This window comes from Periophthalmus magnuspinnatus, chromosome 2 (assembly GCF_009829125.3).
Source record: "Periophthalmus magnuspinnatus isolate fPerMag1 chromosome 2, fPerMag1.2.pri, whole genome shotgun sequence".
Taxonomy (NCBI): Eukaryota; Metazoa; Chordata; class Actinopteri; order Gobiiformes; family Gobiidae; genus Periophthalmus; species Periophthalmus magnuspinnatus.
The window spans coordinates 2105527-2127732 of NC_047127.1; positions in this window are offsets into that span (position 1 = coordinate 2105527).

A 22206-nucleotide genomic window follows, 5' to 3' on the forward strand; every position below is an offset into this window, starting at 1 on the left:
TTTTTATTAAATGTATTTATTTATTTATTTTCAGCGTGACAGGTCAGTGTACTCTTATTATAATTATTTTATTTTTTAATTAAATATATTAACAAGGCTCTCTACTCTCAGTGTCAGTCCAAACTCAGTAGTTGAAGTATTTCATGCTAAACCTGATGAACAAACCAGAGCAGTGACATAATGTTTCCACTGAACCACATAAAAAATACATAGAACAGAAAATCAATATCACTGCAGCACAACAAACCCGAGCGCAGTTACTGACACAAACACAGGTGGCGCTGTTTGGAGTCTCTGCTCTTTATCGTCGCTCTGGCCTTAATGAGCCACGTTCGTCCCGTTTTAACCGTCCAGAGCCGCGTCACCACGTCAATAATGAGGCTCATGTCAGCGCGAGCCGCCGCGGGAGGGCATCTGTCACCGACGCTAACCTGCTGTGTAGTAATGACACGACACATCACCGCGGCACCGCTAACGCTAACGCATATAAACACACTCAGCTTTTATTGTAAAGTTTTAGCTCGCTAACGCTAATGGCCAATTATTTCACATTTTTTCCTATGCATCACTGTAGTTTTTTTTTTTTTTTTTTTTTTATGCTTTGTGTAAAGAAAATCTAAAAATCCGCCACGAGTAACAACAGCGCGGCGGCGTCCGAAACAAACCCGCTGACATCTGTAGACCTATTCCAGTGAAACGCTCTGGTTAATAAATCGGACTCGGCCTCTGTGTTATTTTGGGGCGTTTTAAGAGCGAACAGCACAACGTCTCCAGCAGAAATTCTCAGCTGCAGATCTCAGCTGAAAAAAACCCCCGAGGAAAAAGTGCAGTCTGAACCCGAAAGCATCGAAACGAGACAAAAGACGAGTTTGTGGAGGCTGTGAGAGCGAAGACGAGGAGCAGAAGAACTTAGCACAAGTGTAGAGCGTGAAAGGATATAGTATCACACTGGATTTACATAATAACACAAGAATAAATGATTGTAGTGAAAGTGTAGAGCTGAAAAACACAGCGGAGCACTTCCTGTATCGCCACACGATGACATCACAAGGTGGAACGGAGAAGAACACAGCGTAAATATGCGGCGTTTGTGCGTTAAACGTGTGTGAATGAAACAAAACGCTGAAAAAATGGGTGAATTTCGATCTGAGTTGTGTATTAACATAGCAACAAAAGAGCCAATCAGGAGCGAGGATGTTGAAGGTAACGCCCCTTCGCCGTAGCAACGCTGTCAATCAAACCTGTTGCTAACGGCAGCAGGAAGAAGGCGCCTGATTTGTCTGTTTTTAATGTTCTTACTTTGATTTACAGACACAACAGTGAAATAAAAACCCCAGGATCATGTAGAGGGTTAATACGAACATTTAAGACCAAAAAAAGCTTCATATTATAACTTTAATTTAAGCACAAAAATAAAAAATAAAGTTTCGTTTCTGAGTGTCCAGCCTCGACTCAACTGAAGTCTGAAGGAGAAAAGGATTTAAAAGAAGTGACTGTATCTGTCGCGTCTTCAAAACGAGTTTATTATTCCGAGGCGAAAATTCTGTTCACAAAAAAGTTAAGATTTGTTTTGTCCAAGATGCTGTTCAGAAAGAAATGTTCTTCTCTCAAACTGAAAACACTCTGTTCCACCTTGTGATGTCATCAAGTGGTGATACAGGAAGTGCTCCACTGTGTTTTTAAAATCCACACACCTTCACTAGAATCATTTGGAGACGAGAACAAGGAGAGAGGAGACGAGAACAAGGAGACGAGAGAGGAGACGAGAACGAGGAGATGAGGAGACGAGAGAGGAAACAAGAACAAGGAGACGAGAGAGGAAATGGGAGAGGAGACAAGAACAAGGAGACAAGGAGACGAAATGAGAGAGGAGACGAGAGAGGAGACGAGAACAAGGAGACAAGGAGACGAAATGAGAGAGGAGACGAGAGAGGAGACGAGAACAAGGAGATGAGGAGACGAGAGAGGAAATGAGAGAGGAGAGAGGAGACGAGAGAGAAAACAAGAATGAGGAGACGAGAGAAGAAATGGGAGAGGAGACGACAGAGGAGACGAGGAGACGAAATGGGAGAGGAGACGAGAGAGGAAATGAGAGGAGGTGAGAGAGGAGACGAGAACAAGGAGACGAGGAGACGAGAGAGGAAATGAGAGAGGAGACGAGAATGAGGAGACGAGAGAGGAGAGGACAGTGGGCGTGTCACAGTGAAGGTGAAAACGGGGATTTATCGGCAAAATGGCGTCTTGAAAATAGTCAAAAATAAAGATTAAACTCAAACATGAATCACTCCAAACACAACTTCAGACGCTCGACGAGAAAAAATGAGCAGAACACGGACAAACATCTGAACAGTTTTAATTTAAATCCATATATTTTAAACCTAAAAGTATCCCGACTTTCCCGCGGCGCTCTCATTAGCAGCACAGGTGCGTTCGGCTCCGTGTCGCCGCCGTGGCACTTCAAACAGACTGGCTGAGTGGCAGTTCGTCTCTGGGTTTGGGAGTTTCGGGGTGACAGGACCCTCCGACTCCCCCCCCCCCATCAAAGAGAAGAGCGCGGCAGCCAGACAGAAGCAATATTTGTTTTCATGTCAGAAAAGAAGAGATCCATTCTGCGAGAAATGTCAAGTAACTGAGCCGTACTGTCAGCGTCTGAGCGCACACTGTACACTTATAGTGCTCTGATTATGTGTACGGAGAAGAGTTTTTTCTACTCCAGCGCTCGCTACGATGTGAGGCTTTGAAACGACAGATACACCAGGGAAGAGGTAGTTTCATTTTTATTAAAAGCTACGCTACAGAGTGACTCACAAAAGAACAATGTGCGAGACAACGGCAGCCGCACGAACATCAAACCGAGGATTTGGTTGTGTTCGTGTCAGTCGGGAGGCGGAGCGGAGGGAGCGACCTCGACTGTTCAAAACGCTTCCTTTTGAGGAGCTAAAGTAAAGCTAAGAGTCTCCGGTGACAGGCATCATGGGAGTTTGTGATCCCATGATGTGGCGCGGCGTCGGGCCGCGGCGTGTTTACCCGCGTGTGAAGAAAAGACGGCGGGATCGGAGCCGACGTGCGCGAGCGTGATTCGAGCGAGATGAGGCGAGACGCGAGAGTGACGGCAGCCATCTTGAACCTGGCTGCTGAGTCACACGGAGGTGTTTTAGAACGAAATATCTGCGCTGACAACTTCATTAAAGGAGCGGCGCGCGGCGCACAGGCCCCGACGCTAACAACAACACACACGTCTATTGAATCTGTCAATGTGACGAGTAAACAGTTTATTTAAAGGTCCTGGAGCACACAAAACTGACTCTTGTAGCTTTAATCCATGTTCTAACGTTTGAGTCACACTTTATTATTAGTCTGGCTACACCTCCAAAGCTCAAAACGCTCTGTTCCACCTTGTGATGTCATGAAGTGATACAGGAAGTGCTCCACTGTGTTTTTAAATTAAGCAGAATTGAGGTTTGTGAGGTTTTGCCATGTTCTAATCCTGTTTCCTCCTCAAAAACAGACCTGGATTGTGTTTTGTTTCATTCACACGTTTGAGTCACACTTTATTATCAGTCTGTTACATCTCCAAAGTTCAAAACGCTCTGTTCCACCTTGTGATGTCATAAAGTGGTAGTTTTCAAGTTAACAGCTCCTTTTACCTTTAGTTCAGTAGAGATTAGCAAGTCCATCCATCCATCCATGCATTTTCTTCCACTTATCCAGGGTCGGGTTGCGGGGGCATCAGTCTAAGCAGGGACTCACAGACTTCCCTCACCTCAGACACTTCCTCCGGCTCCTCCTGTGGGACCCCAAGGTGTTCCCAGGCCAGCCGCAAGACACAGTCCCTTCAACATCCATCCATCCATCCATCCATTTTCTTCCACTTATCCAGGGCCGGGTCACGGGGGGGTCACTCGTCTGGCCTGGGAACACCTTGGGGTCCCACCGGAGTAGCTGGAGGACGTGTCTGGGGTGAGGGAAGTCTGGGAGTCCCTGCTTAGACTGATGCCCCCGCGACCCGACCCTTCAATGTGTCCTGGGTCTTCCCTCCTAGTGGGACATGCCCGGAACATCTTTCCAGGGAGGCGTCCAGGAGGAATCCAAAACACCTCAACTGCTCCTCTCGACGTGGAGGAGCAGCGGCTCTACTCCGAGCTCCTCACACCGTCTCTAAGGGAGCGCGTCTTTTCGGCCGCTTGTATCTGACACATAATTCCAGAGCTGAAATGATCTAAAAATGAAGGTGTGTGGAGTTTAAAAACGCAGTGTCGCACTTCCTGTATCACCACATGATGACATCACAAGGTGGAACGGAGTGTTTAGAAATGCAGGTTTGTTTGTGTGTTAAACATGTGTGAATGAAACAAAAAAGCACAACTCCAGTTTGTCTGTGACGAGGAAAAAAATAAGTATTTGTAGAACCTGAAATCACCAAGTCGCACAAACACATTTATAGACAAAGCTGCTGAGGTGCTTTGCTCATGGGCACAACCACAGAAATCACATCCACTTTTGAAACGACAGGGTAAACGGTCACATTTTCGCACATCGCTTTTCCACGTTTAAGTGTTTCACATCGAGGAAACGGTCGTCTGTTCACACACTGGAGACGAGGCGCGTTAAGTGTCTTGCTCAAGGACACAATGACAGCGTTCGTTCTGCCCGACAACCTTCAAATCAGTCGACAAACGCGCTACGGACCGAGCTACTCTCGCCTCGCACGTGTGACTAGTAACTTACCACTGAAACGTCCGCTTTAAAACACAAAACACGGGACTGTAGGTAGAAAAATATCCACAGCCTGCTCTCTAATCTAACCAGCGCACATTCAGACGCAGCCTCTCCACGCCGGCCCCTCGCGCAGCTCGTCATTGTGTCATATTTTACCATAATGTGCTGCATAAACGCGTGTCGTGTTCAAAGGCGGCGAGCGAGGCCTGGCCGGAGTCGCGCGAACAAGACGTGAATGTCAACGACGCTTTGAGGGAAATGAGATGGAAATGAACAAAACCCCGAGAATGTGCTCCAGCCCCGTGATGATCTGTGTGCGCCAGACGTGCGGGAGAGATACCGTGTTAGCGTAGCACGGCGCAGGAGTCCCGCTAAAGGTCTCGCGTCTCGTAAAACTGACTCTCGTGAGCGTTAAGGCGCGTTATAAAGCCGTTAGCGCGTCAAAAACAAGACGTAAAGTTGCGTTTTGCTTCGTTCGCGCACGTTTTTAACCTTTTATTATTAGTCTGCCACATCTCCAAAGCTTAAAATGAACCAGGAGTATCATAGCAACCAAAGAGCCAATCAGGAGCGAGGATATTGAAGGTAACGCCCCTGCCTGAGTTCATATCTTGATTCACGGACAAAATTGCGAAATAAAAAACCTAGAATCGTGTACAGTTGTCGTTTGCCATTTCACGGTTCACTTTTTGTACAATTTTGCTTGTTTTTTTTTACCGTGTATGAACGTGCGTCCTGATTGGCTAACGGACTGTAGACCATTGTCCATCAGTCTCCTCCTTTATTTGACGTATATTATTTTATCTACAGTATTAACATTTATTTGGGTCATTAGTCTTTTGTTTTGTTTTATTAACAGTGAATATTATTTTTTATATTATGCTTTTTTGTCCTTTTTTTGCACCTCCGCACTCTCTCCTGTGTCCGAGCATGAAGCTGGGCGGAGATTCTTGGCTCCTCCCACACACACCTGGGGCTAATCGACAATCAACCACACCTGGGACGGATAAAAGGAGCCAGGACCTGACCCCCGGTGCCAGATCGTCCGCGCGCATTTGTGGTACCGTTCTTGTTTTTGCGCTCTTTTGGGTTTTACTTTACTGGATATTCTCGCTTCCTCACCAGATCCTGCTCCCTGGACCCGCTCGTCCCTCCCGTTTCCGACCCTGCTCGTCCTCACCGGTGCCTGTCCGCCCCGTTTCCGCCCCTGCTCCTCACGCTCTCGCCTCGGACCGCGGCCCTCTCCCCGATTCACCGTTTGATCTACCGTCATTTTTGCCGTTTTTCTGTTGTAAACAAACACCGAATTCTGTCTTTTTGGTCGTTTTTCATAATAATATTGGTTCCTACTTATTGTTTCAGTACAGCGCATTTGAGGAGCGCACCGATAAAAATGCAACAAGAGCGAACGCAAAAGGACGAGCTGGAACCGTCCCGTCGTGTTGGTCGACTTAAGCAAAAAAGAAGCAAGAAAATACAACAAATTAAGAGAGAAATGTGAGAAAATGTTAACGCCTGTGTGAGGAAAGTGTATAAAGTGTATAAAGTGTATAAAGTGTATAAAGTGTATAAAGTGTATAAAGTGTATAAAGTGTGTGGTGTGTGTCGTGGTCGTATCAGGTGTGATCTGGACGCACAACCACACGTTACATGAGACGTTTGTTATTGTGAGACGCTCCGCACACGACCACAGAACTTCCTCTGGGAATTAATTACTTTTCTAATCCTCATCAGTCGCGCTCTCATTATCGGCTTACATGACCCCACGAGGAACTGAGGAAGAGGAGGAAGAGGAGGAAGAGGAGGAAGAGGAGAGGGGGAACTGTACGCACGGAGAGGAGGAAGAGGAGGAAGAGGAGAGGGAACTGAGCGCAGGGAGGAAGAGGAGGAAGAGGAGGAAGAGGAGGAAGAGGAGAGGGAACTGTGCACGGGGAGGAAGAGGAGGAAGAGGAGGAAGAGGAGAAAGAGGAGAGGGGGAACTGTACGCACGGAGAGGAGGAAGAGGAGGAAGAGCAGAGGGAACTGAGCGCAGGGAGGAAGAGGAGGAGAGGGGGGAACTGTACGCACGGAGAGGAGGAAGAGGAGGAAGAGCAGAGGGAACTGAGCGCAGGGAGGAAGAGGAGGAAGAGGAGAAAGAGGAGAGGGGGAACTGTACGCACGGAGAGGAGGAAGAGGAGGAGAGAGAGACGACAAGAGACAACTGTACACTACTGAGAGAGAGAAGAAGGAAGAGGAGGAGAGAACTGTACGCTTGTCTTGAGAGAGGGAGGAAGAGGAGGAAAAGGAGGAGGAGAGAACTGTACACTAATGATGAGAGAGGGAGGAAGAGCCTCAAGAAAGACAAGAGAGAACTGTACACTATGTTCCTCATGAGAGAGGGAGGAAGAGGAAGAGGAGAGAACTTTACACTGCTCATGAGAGAGAGAGGAAGAAGGAGGAGAGAGAGAACTGTACACTTGTCTTGAGAGAGGGAGGAAGAGGATGAAAAGGAGGGGAGAACTGTACACTACTGATGAGAGAGAGGAAGGACGAGGAGGAGGAGAGAGATGACAAGAGAGACGTGTACACTACTGAGGTCCTCATGAGGGAGGAAGAGGAGGAGGAGAGAACTGTACACTAATGACGAGAGAGAGGGAGGAAGAGGAGAGCGAGAGAAAGACGACAAGAGACAACTGTACACTATGATCCTCATGAGAGAGGGAGGAAGAGGAGAGAGAGAGAGAGGGGGCACGAGAGAACTACACGACTGAGAGAAAGGGAGGAAGAAAGGGAGGAAGAAGAGGAGGAGGAGAGAACTGTACACTAATGACAAAAGAGAAGGAGGAAGAGGGGAGCGAGAGAAAGACGACAAGAGACAACTGTACACTATGATCGTCAAGAGAGAGGGAGGAAGAGGAAGAGGAGAGAGAGAGGGGGCACGAGAGAACTACACGACTGAGAGAAAGGGAAAGAAAGGGAGGAAGAAGAGCAGGAGGAGAGAACTGTACACTAATGACGAAAGAGAGGGAGGAAGAGGAGAGCGAGAGAAAGACGACAAGAGACATGTACACTATGATCGTCATGAGAGAGGGAGGAAGGGGAAGAGGAGAGAGAGAGAGAGGGGGCACTGTACACTACTGAGGAGAAAGAGGAGGAAGAAGAGGAGGAGGAGGAGAGCGAGTTGGAGAGAGGGCACGAGGTCCATCCCGCTGTAGCAGATCGTTTTCACTCAGAGTCACAGAGCTGTGCGTTACTCTTCCTCATTTCATGCACAATATCCTCCCAAGATGCATCAGGCCTCGCGCGACACGACGGCGCCGACGATTTGAGGCGTTTACACATTAAAGTTTGATCACATTTTAAACAAGCAGAAAATTCCTCATTATAATCCTGTAATGTGCTGCTCTGTTCCAGTCATTAGTGCGTTTGGTTCAGAGACATTAAGGACCGGAGGGGGAGGGGGTGTGGACGCTGGGCGCTGGGGGCGGAGTCAGAGATGAGCCGCGTTTGTGTCGCTCGGAGCGGTTTTGATTTAATTAGCGGATTTCGTTGTTTTCTTAAACGCCGAACTTAACAATGTAGTGGAGTCAAATGTAGCTAATAAAATGTCTAAACGAGTCTGTCTGCGCTTTATGGGTCCAATTCGCTGAAGTGCCCTTAAATGTGCCCTTCGAACGCGGGGCGCGTTTCCATAGAGATCGACCGTAAGCGAACGTGCATCCGAGCAGACTTCGTGCGCCGCGCCTACGCCGCGCCTGCGCTCTGTGGGTCCTCTGTCTGCGCTCCGTGGGTCCTCTGTCTACGTTCTACGGGTCCTGTCTGCGCTCTCAGGATCCACTTTGAGTGAGTTACTGCAGCCCTGTACTCCACCCAGAACCCTGAGGTCAGAGGTCAGCTGTGCCCAAACCCAGGCTCAAGCCCAGAGGAGGTGACTGAGCCTCGCTCAGACTCTGGAACAGCGCCCTCTGCCTGTCAGATCCTCTCAGTCTCAGACCAGATTGAAACTCAGCTTTTCTCCCTGGTATTTAACACTAGACAGAATATACAGTTGTTTTATTGGGGTTTTTTTTGTTGACTTTTATGTAACACTTTGGTTCAGCTCGAGTTGTTTTAAACGCACAACAAAAATAAAACTGAATAAAAGCGTCTCGTATCAAAGTGCCGCCGTGTTTGTCGTGTTGCTGTTGCTCTGGACACATTTTGCCGCTGTCAAAAAACACAAAATTTTACCAGTCTGAAATCTGAAAATTGTGTGGAAAACTGAGAAATAATCATAGTTATTTTTATCCAGCAGAAAAAATAAATATGAAAATTATATAACCAGGCAAACAGAGGGTGAGGAGCGCCGCGTTTTTATTACGACGTGTCACTTTTGGACAAGTATTTACGCCTTTCAACTTCCTGTTTATAGGCGACATTTTGAGTATTTGTTGTTTATATTTATTTATTATTTATATTACATTTATTTATATTTATATTATCTGTGCTCCTGTCTGTCCATGAGATGTTCCTCTGTGTTTTAGAACAGCCCGATCTTTAAATATGTTTAAATCTTTGTTGAAAATGAATTTGTTTGCTCTGGGTTTAAACACATCTGCATTTTATTGTTTTAACATATTTTTACATGTTTTGTTCATAGTCTGTTTACATAAATGAACGTAGCTAACATGCTAGCTGCTGTGTTCCAAACAGGAAGTGATCACGCGCGCACTTCCTGTTCCATCAACTGGCTCCAATTCACTTTCTACTGAAAAACTGGGAGGGTAAAGGAAAAACGACGAAAGAAAGAGAAGGGGAAAAAGGAAAGGGAGAGAGGAAAAAAAGGAAGAATGGAAAAAATAAGTAAAAGAGAATGGAGATCCACCCTGAAACTGAATAATAAAACTAGTTTTAACTTCATAACTAAACTCACTCATTCATTTTAACTGCTCAATAATAAAACATTAGCTCAGTGTAAGACCCCAGCCCTCCCCCTCAACCCGCCCCCTCAACCCGCCCCCTCAACCCGCCCCCTCAACCCACCCCCTCAACCCGCCCCCGCAACCCACCCCCTCAACCCGCCCCCTCAACCCGCCCCAAGCTCTTGTCCTGTCCTTTGCTTTGTACCAGGTTTATTATTTATTTTCTTGTCTGTTTCTTTGTCTCGTTTGCATGTTTCTATTTCTTGTCAAGTCCTTTTATGTTTTGTACTGTACTGTTTTTTTTTGTTGTTGTTTTTTTTCATAAAGAAAATAATGATTAAAAAAAAAAATGTTCGTATTAACCCTCTACATGATCCTGGGTTTTTTTTTCACTATTGTGTCTGTAAATCACGATATGAACATTAATAACAGACAAATCAGGTCCTTCTTTCCCCGAGGTCGCACCTGCTAGCGTTAGCAACAGATTTGATTGACAGCGTTGCTAAGCACCTGCTCCCTGCTAAACCGGATTGGCTCTTTGGTTGCTATGATACTCACGGTTGGGGACTCAAGATATAAACGTGTTGTTTTCTGTCGGTTAATTTTCTCGTCTGTTTCCGTTTCCTTGTTGATTTTCTATCTTTCTTTTGGTTAAATCACTTCTCATGCTGCTGTTTTGACTTTGGGCTTTACAAAAATAAATTGAATAAATTAGTTTTTGCTTTGTAAGAGTCACTTTACGTCACCTTTGCGCAGCCGCGGTTGCTTTTAAACGTGCTTTCGAAATAAAACCGACTTGACGTTACACTTTACCGCAATATTATCGATTATAGTCACCGGTCTGCCCTCCTCTATACGACCAGATCCTGCTTTGAATTGTCAATCGCCATGGAAACGGTGTCATTCATTCGTTGACGTGTGCGAGAAACACAAAAGCCAAAAACCCAATGCTCTGATATTTTCTGAAGCCTCGGCAGGTCCGTGCTTCCACTGTACAAGTCCGCCGCCCCCCTCAGGACAAGCGCATTATCGGTCCTGTTTTTATCTCTCCTCTTCCATTACACTCGTTTAATTAAAGCACATCGCGTTTGTCAGCAAAACGCGCCCCGATAAGAGGTGAGCGAGAGGAAGGTTAGACGTTAAACGGCCCCACACCCATCACGCGAAGAACTACTAACTTTTATTTCCATTCTCTGCCAAGGCTTTTACACGGTTGTTCTGAGTCTACAGCACTGCGCTCTTTGATATCAGGCAGTCCTTGAGGTTGCTGCCAGCGTAGGGTCCCATGGTAACCCACGGCAACATGAAACAGCGGAAAGCAGCGAGGAAGCAAGTGCGCTCGTAACGTATAATGCGAGTTTAAAGGGTCTATATTACACAAAAGTGACTGTTGTGAGCGTCGAGTCGTGTTCTAACACCGTTTCCTCCTCAAAAAACGACCTGGAGTTGTGTTTTGTTTCATTCGCACATGTTTGAGTAAATCTGCATCATTTTTTAACAGTATTCCTATCTGTGTTAAAGGTCTGATATATTATATGACTATTTTGAGGCAACTATAAGACATACAACACAAAATGGAAAGATTATTGCGGTGTATTAACTAGGCTAATAGCAGCGTGTAGAAATTGAACAACAGGGGTCCCAAGATTGACCCCTGGGGCACCCCACAGGTCAGGGCCATTTTACGCAAGACATATTTCCTACACAAAATTGACTCTTGTGAGGTTTAAGTCGTGTTCTAATGCTGTTACCTCCTCAAAAACAGACCTGGAGTTGTATTTTGTTTTATTTACACATGTTTGAGTCACATTATTATCCTCTGCTCCACCTTGTGATGTCATGAAGTGGTAGTTTTCAAGTTAACAGCTTCTTTTTTTTACCTTTAGTTCAGTAGAGATTGGCAGGTTTCCAAAGGCTGAAATGAAATGAAGGTGTGTGGAGTTTCAAAAGCACTTCCTGTATTACGGCATGACGTCACAAGGTGAAACGAAAACAAAACACAACTCCAGGTCTATTTGTGACAAGTAAATGACATTAAAAAACAAAAACAAACAATAAATATGAGCTCTTTGGCGTTTGTCCACGTACTTAAAAGTAAAACATAATATTACCTCCTTCCTGCTCTAGTCCAAAAACTGCTCCAGTCTCTCAAAAACATGGTCACCTCCTCAAGTCCGTCCTCCTCCTCTTTTCTGCACTCCCAAACCGCCAACCAGGAAGTCAAGTTTTCTTTAACAACAACCTTTAGCATCTGTGCGCAAATAAACATAAGATCTGAATCGTGCTCAAAGTAGTGGCTTCACGATACTCAAATTTCAAACTATTTTGATTCTAAGGAAGTTTCTCAATACTTGATACCGATTACGATACCACGATGAACATAAACGTGCACCTTTTTAGTAATAGTATCGATACCTGCTCAAATGAGTATCTAATTTCGACAGTTTTAGCATCGATTAGCATCTGATTTTTGATACTTTTCACAGCCCGATCCAGAGACTGTTTATATAAATGGACATAGTTAACCTGCGAGCATAGACTGTATATGTAAATGAAGATAGCTAATCTGCTAGCGTAGACTGTATATGTAAATTAAGACAGCTAACCTGCTAGCGTAGACTGTATATATAAATGGCGATAGCTAACCTGCTAGCATAGACTGTAAATATAAATGGGGATAGCTAACCTGCTAGCGTATACAGTATATATAAATGGACATGGCTAAACTGCTAGCATATACTGTATATATAAGCAGACATAGCTAACCTGCTAGCATTGACTGTACATGTAAATGGAGATAGCTAACCTGCTAGCATTGACTGTTTATATAAATGGACATAGCTAACCTGCTAGCATTAGACTGTATATGTAAATGAAGATAGCTAATCTGCTAGCGTAGACTATATATGTAAATTAAGACAGCTAACCTGCTAGCGTATACTGTATATATAAATGGACATAGCTAACCTGCTAGCATAGACTGTATATATAAATGGCGATAGCTAACCTGCTAGCGTATACTGTATATAAATGGACATAGCTAACGCACTAGCCGCCGTGTTCCAAACAGGAAGTGATCATGGGCGCACTTCTGGCTCCATCGACTCTTTCTATAGAAAACTTTATCAATGACTCGTCATTTTGGTCTTAAATGTTCGTATTAACCCTCTACATGATCCTGGGGTTGGAGAATTGGAGAATAGAATAACTGAAAGTAACAGAGCTCTTCTTTAAGCTGCAGCTCTCCTCACCTCTGCTCAGGACGAGGAGCCGTTGTTAACACCTCACTCTGAGTCAGTTCTCACACACGAGTCTGCAAACACAAGGCTGTTCTTTTGTGCCGCCGCGGTGTCACGGGCGCCGGGTTTACAGCCTTGAGTCCAGCGTTCTTTCAAATCGATGGGCCTCATTCATGATGTTTTCTTTAAAAATGTTACTTCTACTTTAAGAGAACATTGACAGACTCTGCACCAGATTCAGGACGTGTTTTCAAACTGACAAAGGTCTGACAAGAGAGAGCGGCGCCAAATGCACCGACATCCACCTACGAACACCACCAACACCAACACCACGCTCACATGAATATGAACTTACTAAGACACACCGCCCTAAACGTCCATTTAAGGCCAAAATGAGGTTGGGGTTACGTGAAAGAGAAAAAGTGATGGAGGTGATGGGGTCGATAGGGGTTGATGGAGGTTGATGGTGGTTGATGGGGGTCCATAGGGGCTGATGGAGGTTGATGGGGGTCCATAGGGGGTTTTGGAGGTTGATGGGGGTCCACAGGGCCTGATAGGGGGTGATGGAGGTTGATGGGGGTCCATAGGGGCTGATAGGGGGTGATGGAGGTTGATGGGGGTCCGTAGAGGCTGATAGGGGGTGATGGAGGTTGATCGGGGTCCACAGGGGCTGATAGGGGGTGATGGAGGTTGATGGGGGTCAATAGGGGGTGATGGAGGTTGATGGGGGTCCACAGGGACTGATAGGAGGTGATGGAGGTTGATGGGGGTCAATAGGGGGTGATGGAGGTTGATGGGGGTCCATAGAGGCTGATAGGGAGTGATGGAGGTTGACAGGGATCCATAAGGGCTGATAGGAGGTGATGGAGGTTGATGGGGGTCCATAAGGGCTGATAGGAGGTGATGGAGGTTGATGGGGGTCCATAAGGGCTGATAGGAGGTGATGGAGGTTGATAGGGATTGATTGGAGGTCGATGGGGGTTAATGGGGTTGATGGGGCCTGATAGGAGCTGAAAAGGAGTGATAGGGTTGATAGAAGGTGATGGAGGTAGATAGGGGTTGATTGGCGGTTGATGAGGGTTAATGGGGCCTGATAAGGGGTTGATGGGGGCGATAGAGAGGATGGAGGGTGATTGGGTCGTTGACGGAGGTCGTTGAGTCCAGCACCAGTGACCAGGTGTAACACTGGACCTTATCGACAGCACTGAGACTCTCACTGCAGCCTGTGTAACGTCTATCAGCCCAAACAAACCGCACGCTCCATAAACCTTTATAAAAACGTTCTTGGATCACACACACGGTTGGCTAGACGAGTAAACGTAGAGTGACATAACGTAAGTGCACAGACAGCAGTTGACGTACGCTCCGTGGTGTAGACCCGTCCCATTTCGCCATGGACTTTTGCAGTCAACGGAGGAACTCCCTTCGTCGACCGGGTTCTTCAAATGGTACGTCGAAGTGTGCAACCGTCGAACTGAGACACGGCATTAGAGTTCTGGAATAAAATAAAGTTCTGTAAAGGAGAATAAAATAAAGTTCTGTAAAGGAGAATAACACATAATCTGTCATGTAGACCTTTTGGTGAGCTGACAGGTTCATCTTATTCGTTGTCATAGTTATGAGGTTCAGACAGTCCCGGGACATTTGCCAGTTAATCAAAGCGGTGGAAATTCCAGCTCACTTTCGTGCCTACAGCTGTTTTAGATTCATCTCATTCGCCGAAGGAGAGTGAGACTCAAACGCCGAGCCGACAGCCTGACCTCACCTGTCACCAGCCGGAGTGACGCGTACTTTATACACGCACATGTCAATCTCAGAAGTCTCTATAAAAACATCGGCTCAGGGAATACGAAATGTGTGTGCGAGTCTTTAAAACGGGAGGTTCGTAAGGAAAAATGTGGAGAGAAATAACAAAGATGTGGAGGCTGAAGGTTCTGCTTCGGCCACAGATCTTTAATCATGTTCTAGTTGTTTTTGGAGTAATTCATGTTTGAGTAACCGTTAACCGACGACTTTCAAGACGCCATTTTGCCGATCAAACCCCGTTTTCACCAACAGCATTAATCGTTTGTGGCATTTTTTAATAATCGTGACCATCGCACACAGGCTAACTCATGTTTTCGGTTTCAATACGATGTTTAGATGTTAGTTCTGGTGTTTGTCCACAAGGGGGCGCTCTGTCATAGCAATGAAACGTGTTAGCTTCTGCGGCTATTCTAATTTGTGGATGGTTCTTCACCGTCAGTCCTCGTCGTGGCTCGTGGGCTGTGAATCTCAATCCGGATGACGCCGCACATTTATATCCTCCAAGAAGGTGAAGTCTGATGTGTGGAATTATTAAGGATTTGAAAAAACAAGACCAGCTAGATGAGCCGCCGATTTGCAGAGCCTGACGGGAAAAAAGATACAGCTCCGAGGGCAAAACACGAGTAACTTACACGAGCGACTTACAGACGCACATCTACGACACAAAACATCTGCATCGTTTGACAAACTTGAGCCGAAAATATCCATCGTAAATAACACGCCATGAGAAATAAACTATTGAATGTAGTTTGTGTTAGTTTGGATTTGTATGAATGAATGGATGTGTTTGTCTCGACTTTGCTATCGCTAGGTTAGCACTAGCTGAGCAGCATTTTGGACAGTTGATTGTGCAACTTGCTAGCAGCGGTACAGGGTTTTATAGCAATCATGAATTAATCTGACAATCTATTACCTCCTAAGAACACATTTTGGGTTTTCTAGGCCACAATACAATTTTTTTTCTCTACACGGTCCTGGTGTCCACATTTGAGGACATTAAACTGCTTTGGTTTAAAAATTATGATTGTAAGAGTCCCTCATATTTATGTATTTAATGTAACGTTTGTCCTTTCTATTTTGCGTTTACGCCATCTACTGGTGAAACCCAAGGAACAAACAATTTTAAATAAAGTTCCGCCCGACCCTACTTAGTTGCGCACTCTGGTAAGATGAGAAATAAACTAAAACGTAAAAATGACAAACAACTTTTGACATCTTTATTAATATGTATTTAGACGAAGAAGAACGAGCCCTAGATGACGAATTAGCCCCTCGTTGGATGTCGGTTCACGAGGTTTGTGCACTTTTTATTTTGTGTAATTTAAGTTTCATGTAGTGTATTGTATGAATTTCATTTTAAATATTTATTATTTTATTATATTTCCTTTCGTAACGGTTCTCACGGGTTGTAAAGAGGAGAATAAACCCCGATACAATGATGAAAATATCGTTTATCGGGATTATTTTGCTCAGAATAATCGTGAGTTTAAATTTCAATATCGTCCCGTCCATAGTCGGCTCCCATTGGACACGGCGGCGGACTCGTTTCAGTCGTTTCCGTTGAATACTGCGATACACAAACACATAACGATCCGGGGGCGTCGCAGATTATAATTTTAGCGCAGACTCCGGCACAAAGGGCCCGTTTAAATAAGCCTCATCCATCACCGACGGCGACGCCAATATCCCTCTGAAAGCTCGCGGACTTCCTCTGAGCCGAGGTTAAGTCTGTGATGCGGCGTCCCCCGGTCGATGTCGGCAGGTGTCTCGTCTCCGTCAGCGTCAGGGGCTCCACACCTCCGCCCGCTCCCCGTCCACTTCCCGGACTATCAGCTCAGACAAGCCGTGAGTAATGAGAGAGGAGGGAGCGCGGCGGCGGAGCGTGCGGCGGAGCGGTCTGCGGCGTAATCCTCTCGCATAATGCCCTTCGACGGAGGGCCAGGGGTCATAAATAAACAAGGCGGCGAGGGCGGAGGAGGTGGAGGGAGGGAGGGGGCGCGTCGGTAAATGCCCCTGGACCTGAGAGTGAGGATGAGCGAGAGTGGGGAGGGCGAGGACGACGGCGAATCAGATTTACAACGTGAACTCGAGGCGGCGAGGAGCTCCGCACTCGCTCGGTGAATATATAAGGACGATTTTGGCAAGTTTCCACACATTTTTGTTATTGTAAGCAAAATGATCGGCAAGTGGAGTGAGAAAATTATATCTGAGACACTTCCCTGGCAGATTCTAAGAAAAAGAGTCTGGGATTAATCTAAATATCGAAGGACTGTGTGTGGTTTAAGTTTCAGGGCATTAAAAAAAACAGAGAGATGTGACCACAGGATGTGCAGGACGACAGGTACGACAGGTGCGACAGGTGCTCTGGAGGTTTAAACACGACTCCCGCACACCGTCTCACTCTTTGTTCACTTTTATTTGTAACGTTTCGGTCCCGCTGACCTTCCTCAGGGACTTCATCGACCTGAGGAAGGTCAGAGGGACCGAAACGTGGTGGAGTCAATGACAGGTTCTCCTCTCCCTCCTTCCTTCCTTCTCTCTCTGCCTTCTCCATCACTCCCGCCTCTTTCCCTTTCTCCTCTCTTTCTCCCTCCTGCATCACTCACTCTTCCATCTCTTCCTCCTCTTCCTTTCTCCTTCCCTGCCTCCTTGCTCCCTCCCGCCTCTCTCCATCCTCTCTCCGTCACTCCTCTATCCCTCCCTCCTCTCTCCTTGCGTCCTCCGTCCTCTCTCCCTCCCTCCTCCATCCCTCCTTTCTCTCTTCTTGCCTCATCCCTCCCTCCTCCATCACTCACTCCTCTCTCTCCCTCCTCTCCCTCCTCCCTCCATCCTTCCTCCTGACCTTCCACCTGAGGAAAGTCAGAGAGACCCAAACGTTGTACTAATAAAAGTGAAGAGTGAGACAGTGAAGAGTGAGACAGTGAAGAGTGAGACAGTGAAGAGTGAGACAGTGTGCAGGTGAAGTGTCTTGCCCAAGGACACAATGGAACAGGATTTTGACCCAGTGCTCTCTGGTCAGAAGGAGAATGTTTTATCCACATTTTAAGAACATCACACTTTTAAATTGACCCTGTCAGGGCCACGTAAAATGATGTGGAGGGCCACATTTAGCCCACGGGCCTTGAGTTTGACACATGTGGTGTAAATAAATAAATTAAAACCCAAAGGACTTGTCAAACTAGTGTCATGTGATAAAAGGATCAGAGGTGAGTATCATTATCGGTCAGTATCGGTGAATATCGGTCAGTATCGGTCAGTATCGGTCAGTATCGGTCCGTTTCCTCTCCTGTCTCTCTGTCCTCTGTGTTTGTGCTTTTACTATGGACTGGTGTCATGTGATAAAAGTACCAGAGGTGAGTATCGGTCAGTATGGCCCAGTATCGGTCAGCATGGATCAGTATCAGTGAGTATGGATCAGTATCGGTCAGTATCGGTCAGTTTCCTCTCCTCTCCCTGTCCTCTCTCTGTTTGTTCTTCGCTCTGGACCGAGCGGCTGCTGGTGACTTGCCGCAAGGTCAGAGGCAGAAACTGTTATGTGTCAGAGGAGAGAGGGATGAGGAGGAGGAAGAGGAGGAAGAAGAGGAGGAGGAGGTGAGGAGGGAGGGAGGAGGGTGAGAGGAGGAAGAGAAGGTGCAATGACAGGGACAGGAAGAATAAAAGAAAGGTGAGAAGAGAGGGATGGAGGCTCAAGGGATAGAGGAGTGAGAGAGAGAGGATGAGGGAGTGGAGCGAGTGATGGAGGAGGGATGGAGAGAGGAGGGAGGGAGAGAATAAAGAGTACAGGGGTATGAAGGAGAGAGAGAGAGGACAAAGAGAGGAGGGGGAGAGGAATGGAAGGAGGAAGGGGACATATTAGGGAGGGATGGAGGAGGGAGAGAGGTAGAGAGAGGACAGAGCGAGAGGGGGATGGAGGAGGGAGAGAGGTAGAGAGAGGAGGGGGAGCGGGATGGAGGGCACGAGAGAGGAGGGAGAGAGGAGCGTGTGATGGAGGAGGAGGGAGAGGATGGAGAGAGGAAGGCGGGATGGTAGGAAGGGACGGAGGAGCAAGAGACGGAGGAGGGAGGGAGAGAGAGGAGAGAGGGATGGAGAAGAGGGTGGAGGAAGGACAGGGAGTGGAGAGGGAGATGAAGGAGGATAGAGAGAGGAAGGAGAGAGGAGGGGGAGAGGGATTAGAGGGAGGAGCGAGGCAGAGTAGAGAGAGATTGAGGAGGGAGAGGGACAAAGGGAGGAGAGAGAGTAGACAGAGGAGGAGGAGGAGGAGGAGGAGGGGGCGGGGCCTGTCATGTCCCTGCAGGAGGCCCTGGGGACTGCAGCCCTTGTTGAGTCCTTGAACTGATTTTTAAGCCCAAACAGAAAAAAAAATAAAAGGGTAAAAATTGTGGCTCCTTCACGACGCTGCGGCGGAGAGAGAAGAGGACGACGCTCTGAACGACACGCCACCGAAACGCCACCGGGACGCCACCGAGACGCCACCGGGACGCCGCCTGCCCCGTGTGGTTACAGACGGGACTTTGTACAGGGCCCGCTTTAATGGACCAGGACTTAAGAATCGTTTCATCTGAGACACGCCCCATTTACAACATTTAAGACAAAAACACATCAGAATCATCTCAGTCTAAACGTACGAGCGTTTTAACAAAGATGAACCTCGGCCGGACGTGGAGAAGAGTGAAATAAAGAAAAAAATGTTTGTCCGGAGCCTCTGAGTGCGACGTCGAGGTTAGAGCAGGTACGACCGTGAGTGTCATAGCAACCGAAGAGCCAATCAGGAGCGAGGCTGTTCAAGGTAACGCCCCTTTCCTGCTTAGCGACGCTGTCAATCAAACCTGTTGCTAACGCTAACAGGAGCGACCTCGGGGAAAGAAGGACCTGATTTGTCTGTTATTAATGTTCATATCTTGATTTACAGAAAATAGTGTTAATACGAACATTTAAGACCAGAATGAGTCTGAAGCAGCAGAAACAGAGAGGACAGTTTTTTAAAGTTTTTAAAAACAAAAACAACTCAAAATAAAAAAAAATCTAAATAACAAAAAAAAAATAAAAAAATTAACAAAATAAACTAAAAAAGAAAACCCCTCAAAAAAAACGAAAAAACAACCAAACACAGGATACAGTTTAAAAAACAAAACAAACAAAAACTAAACTCAAAATAAAACAAAAAAAGAACTCAAAATAACTAAAAAAACAGCTAAAAAATAACTAAAAAAGTTGAGAAAATAAACAAAAAAATCAAAAATAAATAAACAAAAAATCATAGTAAAAATAACAAAACAAAAATTCTAAAAAAAAACAAAAAAAAAAACACTAAATAAACTCAAAAATGAATCCCAGGATCACGTAGAGGGTTAAAATGAACATTTAAAACCAAAATGAGTCTGAAGCAGCAGAGACAGAGAGAGGACAGTTTTTCCACAGAGCTGAAGTGGAACATGGCGGCTAGCAGGTTAGCTAGGTCCATTTATATAAACAGTCTATGGTTAAATACCAAAAATATCATCGTCCTCAAAATCTTTTCTCTGTGTTTTCATCTGTGAACAGGTCCAGTACAAAACACAAAACACATAAAAAACACAAAACATAAATAAATAACATTACATGACGAGTTAACGTGGATTATCGCTCCAGTCGTACAGAACCTTTCAGTCAATGGAGCCGGAAGCTTTTTTTATTCTAGTTACTGTATTTTCTGCACCAGCCAAAAATGAAAAATAATGAAGAAAAAACATAAGTCGCACTGGACGATAAGTCGCATTTTTGGGGGAAAATTATTTTAAAAAATCTGAGACCAAGAACAGACATTTTATCTTTAAAGACAAGTTAAAATAAAATAAAGTATAATTAAAAAAATAAAATAAAAAATAAAAAATAATAAATAAATAAAAAATAAAAAAATAAAGCAAAATAGTACAAAAATAAAAATAATAAAAATAATAAAATAAAATAGTACAAAAATAAAAAATAATAAAAATAATAAAATAAAATAGTACAAAAATAAAAATAATAAAAATAATAAAATAAAATAGTACAAAAATAAAAATAATAAAAAATAATAAAATAAAACACAACAGGCTGAATATCAGTACATCACGCTAACGTAACACATTTATATTTATTCAGCTCCATGAAGCACAGACAGAACTGAACACGTGTCTGGTTTGTTAACGTAAGATATTAACAGTTAATCAGATAAATAAAGCAGAAAAAACAAGAAAAGTTTACTTAATCTCACATATAAGTCGCGCCTTTGGACAAACTATGACAAAAGTGCGATTCATAGTCCGGTAAACACAGTACGTCCATTTATCTAAAGAGTCGTGTTGTTGTTTCGTTGCTGATCAAAGTCTCAAATGTTTCCGTCACAAACACAGACGTGTTCAGGAGAAAAGCTCTTTAACACTCAAACCTTTACATAATGTTCCACCGACACAACTCTGAGCCGTGTGCTTTTAAATGAGCCGAAACGCTCGAGCGAACAGCCTCCCACGGACTCAAACACACACACCGCACACACCGCACACACCGCACGCACACACACACACACACACACACACACACACAGCCCGACGCTCGTGTCCAAAAGTTCACACGTTTTTCTCTCATTAGAGCTGCAACAAAAACATTTAAATAAAGAAGAATTCTCTCAAACTTTACACAAACTTGGGCTTTTTCATCAAACTGTGGACTGGCCCTGGTCGCTCCTCTTCCTCTTCTATCTCCTCTTCCACTCCTCCTCTTCTCTTCCCTTCCCTTCCTCTGGTCATTCCTCTACTCTTCCTCTGCTCTTCCTTTTTCTCTCCTCTTCCTCTTGTCGTTCCTCTTTCTCTCCTCTTATTCTCCTCTCCGTCTCCTCTCCTCTTCCTTAGGTCATTCCTCTCCTCTCCCTCTGCTCTTCTTCTGGTCGTTCTTCTCCTCTCCTCTTCCTCCTCCTCTTCTTCTATCTCAGGACTCTCTGTTCTGATCTCGCTCTTCTTCTCCTCTCCCTCTCCTCTTCTCCTCCTCCTCCTCTGGTCATTCCTCTCCTCTTCCTCCTCCTTTTCTATCTCAGGACTCCTTGTTCTGATCTCGCTCTTCTTCTTCCTCTGGTTATTCCTCTCCCTCTCTTCCTCCTCTCCTTCTCCTCTCCCTCTCATCTCCCTCTTCCTCTGGTCATTCCTTTTCCTCTCCTTCTGCTCTCCCTCTCTTCTCCTCTACCTCTCCTCCTCATCCTCTTCTTCTTCCTCTCCCTCTCCTCCTCCTCCTCCTCCTCTTCCTCTCCCTCTCCTCTCCCTCTCCTCCTCCTCTTCCTCTCCCTCTCCTCTCCCTCTCCTCCTCCTCTTTGTTCTGATCTCGCTCTCCCTCTCCTCCTCCTCCTCTTCCTCTCTGTTCTGATCTCGCTCTCCCTCTCCTCTCCCTCTCCTCCTCCTCTTTGTTCTGATCTCGCTCTCCCTCTCCTCCTCCTCCTCCTCCTCTTCCTCTCTCGCTCCGACTCCAGCTCGTTTTTCCACATAAATGAAAAAGGTTGTTGTTGATGAAAGACGACATGATGAACGACTCTGGAAAAGGTTTATACTTTTACTCCA